Here is a 6,000-nt window from a genome sequence, read left to right as displayed (position 1 = left end):
CAGAAGGTAAGTACTGTAGAAAATATAGGGACAGAGTGATCTCCTGGACGAGTTTCGATCGCCTAGATGGGTCGGAGAGGAATTTCCCAGATTTTTTCTCCCAAATTGGCCATTGGTTTTTTTTATCTGGTTTTTCGCCTCTCCCAGGCGATCACATGGGTTTGGGTGGGATGTAGAGTGATAGTAGATTTGAGGTTAGGATCAGATCAGCCATGATCTTATTGAATGGTGGAGTAGGCTCGAGGGGCCGATTGGCCTACTCCTGCTCCTATTTCTTATGTTCTTATGTGTGGTGAGAATTGCCATGGAGACTTGGCCCCATGGCAACACAATTTCCATACCTTTTGCCAGTTGTGCTAAAGAGACAGCTCTATGTCAGCTGTGGTAGTGCCCTCGCCTCGGAGTCAGAAGGTTGTGGGTTCAAGTCCCACTCCAGAGACTTGAGCACACAATCTAGGCTGACACTCCCAGTGCAGTGCTGAGGGAGCGCTGCACTGTCGAAGGTGCCGTCTTTCCAAATGAGATATTAAAACAAGGTCCTTTTAACATCTGCTCTCTCGCGTGGCTGTAAAAGATCTATGGCACCATTTCACAGAGCTGGGGAGCTCTTCCCTGGTGTCTTGGCTGATATTTAGCCCGCAATCAACAGCAGCATTAAAAAAAAGCTTTTCACTTCCACAGGATGTCCCAAAGTGGTTCACACTCAATGAAGCACGTTTAAAGTCTAGTCACTGTAATGGGGACAAACACGACAGCCAATTTGCATACAGCAAGATCCCACAAACAACAATGTGATAATGACCAGGTAATCTGTTTTTTTTAGTGATGTTGAGTGAGGGATAAATATTGGCCACAGGACACTGAGGAGAACTCCCCCCTGCTCTTCTTCAAAATAGCAACATGAGATCTTTAATATTCACCCGAGAGGGCGGATGGGTCCTCGGTTTAACGTCTCCTCTGAAATACGGCACCTTTAAAGCATAAAAACCCCACAGGAAAAGTTGTCCAACCGTGGCTAACAAGAGAAGTTAAAGATAGTATTAGATCAAAGGAAGAGGCTTATAATGTTGCCAAAAAGAGTAGTAAGCCTGAGGATTGGGAGGATTTTAGAATGCAGCAAAGGAGGACCAAGAAATTGATAAAGAAAGGGAAAATATAATGAGAGTAAACTAGCGAGAGACATAAAAACAGACTGTAAAAGCTTCCATAGGTATGTAAAAAGGAAAAGACTGGCAAAAGTAAATGTGGGTCCCTTACAGGCTGAGACAGGAGAAATTATAATGGGGAATAAGGAAATGGCAGAGAAATTAAACAAATACTTTGTGTCTGTCTTCACGGAAGAAGGCACAAAAAACTTCCCGGAAATAGTGGAGAACCAAGGGTCTAGCGAGAATGAGGAACTGAAAGAAATGAGTAGGAGTAAAAAAGTAGTACTGAAGAAATTAATGGGACTGGAAGCCGATAAATCCCCTTGGACCTGATGGCCTAGGGTTTTGAAAGAGTTGGCTATAGAGATAGTGGATGCATTGGTTGTCATTTTCCAAAATTCCATAGATTCTAGAATGGTTCCCGCAGATGGGAAGGTGGCAAATGTAACCCCACTATTTAAGAAAGGAGGGAAAGTGAAAACGGGGAACTACAGACCAGTTAACCTGACATCAGTAGTAGGGAAAATGCTAGAAACTATTATTAAGGGCGTAGTAACAGGGCACTTAGAAAATAATAATAGGGTTGGGCAGAATCAACAGCAACAACGACAACAACAACAACTTGTATTTATATAGCACCTTTAACGTAGTAAAACATCCCAAGGCGCTTCACAGGAGTATTATAAGACAAAAAATTTGACACTGAGCCACATAAGGAGAAATTAGGGCAGGTGACCAAAAGCTTGGTCAAAGAGGTAGGTTTTAAAGAGCATCTTAAAGGAGGAAAGAGAGGTAGCGAGGCGGAGAGGTTTAGGGAGGGAACTCCAGAGCTTAGGGCCCAGGCAACAGAAGGCGCGGCCACCAATGGTGGAGCGATTATAATCAGGGATGCTCAAGAGGGCAGAGTTAGAGGAACGCAGATACCTCGGGGGGTTGTGGGGCTGAAGGCGATTACAGAGATAGGGAGGTGCGAGGCCATTGAGGGATTTGAAAATAAGGATGAGAATTTTGAAATTGAGGTGCTGCCTAACTGGGAACCAATGTAGGTCAGCGAGCACAGGGGAGATGGGCGAACAGGACTTGGTGCGAGTTAGGACATGGGCAGCCGAGTTTTGGATGACCTCAAGTTTACGTAGGGTGGAATGTGGGAGACCAGCCAGGAGTGCGTTGGAATAATCAAATCTAGAGGTAACAAAGTCATGGATGAGGGTTTCAGCAGCGGATGAGCTGAGGCAGGGGCGGAGACGGGTGATGTTACGGAGGTGGAAATAGGCGGTCTTAGTTATGCTGCAGATATGTGGTCGAAAGCTCATTTCAGGGTCAAATATGACACCAAGGTTGCGAACAGTGTGGTTCAGCCTCAGACAGATGTTAGGGAGAGGGATGGAGTCAGTGGCTCGGGAACGGAGTTTGTGGCGGGGACCGAAAACAATGGCTTCGGTCTTCCCAATATTTAATTGGAGAAAGTTTTTGCTCATCGACGAACAAGCAGTCTGACAATTTAGACACTGTGGAGGGTTTGAGAGAAGTGGTAAGTGAGGTAGAGCTGGGTGTCATCACTGTACATATGGAAACTGACGCTGTGTTTTCGGATGATGTCGCCGAGGGGCAACGTGTAGATGAGAAATAGGAGGGGGCCAAGGATAGATCCTTGGGGGACACCAGAGGTAACGATGCGGGAGTGGGAAGAGAAGCCATTGCAGGTGATTCTCAGGCTACGATTAGATAAATAAAAATGGAACCAGGCGAGTGCAGTCCCACCCAGCTGGATGACGGTGGAGAGGCGTTGGAGGAGGATGGAGTGGTCAACCGTGTCAAAGGCTGCAGACAAGTCAAGAAGGACGAGGAGGGATAGGTTACTTTTGTCACAGTCACAAAGGATGTCATTTGTGACCTTGAGAGCCATTTCGGTACTGTGGCAAGGGCGGAAACCTGATTGGAGGGATTCAAACATGGAATTGTGGGAAAGATGGGCACGGGTTTGGGAGACGACAACACGTTCAAAGACTTTGGAGAGGAAAGAGAGGTTGGAGATGGGGTGGTGGTTTGCAAGGACGGAGGGGTCAAGGGTTGGTTTTTTGAGGAGAGGGCTGATGATGGCAGATTTGAGGGAGAGGGGAACAGTACCCGAGGAGAGAGAACCGTTAACAATATAAGCTAACATGGGAGCCAGAAAAAGAAGTCAACAAGGATTTATGAAAGGGAAATCGTGTTTGACAAATCTGTTAGAATTTTTTGAGGTTGTAACTAGCAGAACCAGTGGATGTAGTGTATTTGGATTTTGGATTTTCAGAAGGCATTCGATAAGGTGCCACACAAGAGGTTATTAAACAAAATTAGGGCTCATGGGATTGGGGGTAATATACTAGCATGGATTGAGGATTGGTTAACGGACAGAAAACAGAGTGTAGGAATAAATGGATCATTTTCGGGTTGGCAGGCTGTAACTAGCGGGGTACCGCAAGGATCAGTGCTTGGGCCTCAGCTATTCACAATCTACATCAATGATTTGGATGAGGGGACCAAATGTAATATATCTAAGTTTGCTGATGATTGTAAGAAGTCACACAACACCAGGTTATAGTCCAACAGTTTTATTTGAAATCACAAGCTTTCGGAGTGCTGCTCCTTCGTCAGGTGAAGTGGAGAGATGCATAAAGACACAGCTTATATAGTCAGAGAATAATGCCAGATGATTACAGGTAATCTTTCTAACTGCCATTTATCACACCTCGGCAGAGAGATAATCACAGCAATCAAAGGTGTGAATGGTGTCCAAACAGGTTAGTCAGGAAAACATTACATCAAAGAACAATGAGGTGGGGTCACAAGGGGTCAAATGTTGCAGATGCTGGGGTCTGTTTTTTGTTTTTCATACAGACTCCAGCATCTGCAACATTTGACCCCTTGTGACTCCACCTCATTGTTCTTTGATGTAATGTTTTCCTGACTAACCTGTTTGGACACCATTCACACCTTTGATTGCTGTGATTATCTCTCTGCCGAGGTGTGATAAATGGCAGTTAGAAAGATTACCTGTAATGATTTGGCATTATTCTCTGACTATATAAGTTGTGTCTTTATGCATCTCTCCACTTCACCTGACGAAGGAGCAGCACTCCGAAAGCTTGTGATTTCAAATAAAACTGTTGGACTATAACCTGGTGTTGTGTGACTTCTTACATTTATCCACCCCAGTCCAACACCAGCATCTCCACACCTTTGCTGATGATATAAAGCTGGGTGGAAATGTAAGTTGTGAGGAGGATGCAAGGAGGCTTCAAGGGGATATAGACAGGCTAAGTGAGTGGGCAAGAACATGGCAAATGAAATATAATGTGGAGAAATGTGAAGTTATCCACTTTGGTAGGAAAAATAGAAAAGTAGAGTATTTTTTAAATGGTGAGAGACTGGAAAATGTTGGTGCTCAGAGGGACCTGGGTGTCCTTGTATACGAATCACTGAAAGTTAACATGCAGGTACAGCAAGCAATTAGGAAAGCAAATGGTATGTTGGCCTTTATTACAAGAGGATTTGAGTATAAGAGTAAAGATGTCTTACTGCAATTATATAGGGCCCTGGTGAGACCACACCTGGAGTACTGTGTACAGTTTTGGTCTCCTTACCTAAGGAAGGATATACTTGCCATAGAGGGAGTGCAACGAAGGTTCACTAGACTGGTTCCTGGGATGGGGGGATTGTCCTATGAGGAGAGATTGAGTAGACTAGGCCTATATTCTCTAGAGTTTAGAAGAATGAGAGGTGATCTCATTGAAACATACAAAATTCTTACAGGGCTTGACAGGGTAGATACAGGGAGGATGTTTCCCCTGGCTGGGGAGTCTAGAACCAGGGGTCACAGTCTCAGAATAAGGGGTCGGCCATTTAGGACTGAGATGAGGAGAAATTTCTTCACTCAGAGGGTGGTGAATCTTTGGAATTCTCTATCCCAGAGGGCTGTGGAGGCTTAGTCATTGAGTATATTCAAGACAGAGATCGATAGATTTTTGAACATTAAGGGAATCAAGGGATATGGGGATAATGCAGGAAAGTGGAGGTGAGGTAGAAGATCAGCCATGATCTTATTGAGTGGCGGAGCAGGCTCGACGGGCCGAATGGCCAACTCCTGCTCTTATTTCTTATGTTCTTGTGTTCTCTGACAGTGCAGCGCTCCCTTTAGTACTACACTAGGGAGTGTCAGCCTAGATTTTGTGCTCAAGTCTCTGGAGCGGGACTTGAACCCACAACCTTCTGACTTGGAGGTGAGAGAGTGCTGCCCACTGATTCACAGCTCAGCCACTTTAATAAATAACTTTGTTATTTATCAATGTGGAACTTGCTACTAAATTTATTTGAAATTTTAATCGATGGGATTATCAGAGAATAGGCTTGAGCTAGACTGAATAGATTTTCTGGTCAAGCAACAAAGAAATGTAATCTCTCAGCCATGTTTAGCTGATTCCCCCATGGCATGGCTCGAGTGTTGTATGAGTTCACCCTGAGGTCAGTGAGAGGCTAATTGCCGCAGGAAGTTTCTGTAGCATTACGATTGCTGGTAAATCTCCAGCTGCTACCCTCGGAGAGAAGCCGGGCTATGAAAAGTCAGAAAAACCAGCAGTAAATTACTGTCTTACTCTTGACTTTTAACTCTGAAGTGTGGCGGATGCATGCTATATGGACATATAATAAAATGGAATGAATTTCCAAGCCATGAATAGAGTACGTTGGCTTTTATCTACATTGCTACAATATCTTGTATCAGTTGATGAGTTGCTCATTATGGTTCTGGAAAACTCTTTCTATTAAACCATCTGCTCAGTGAGTTAGAACTGGCAACTGGGCAGAGCTTATG

Source organism: Somniosus microcephalus, chromosome 19, assembly GCF_052327205.1.
Source record: "Somniosus microcephalus isolate GS21.2 chromosome 19, FLI_Smic_1.0, whole genome shotgun sequence".
Lineage (NCBI taxonomy): Eukaryota > Metazoa > Chordata > Chondrichthyes > Squaliformes > Somniosidae > Somniosus > Somniosus microcephalus.
This window is presented reverse-complemented; position numbering follows the sequence as displayed.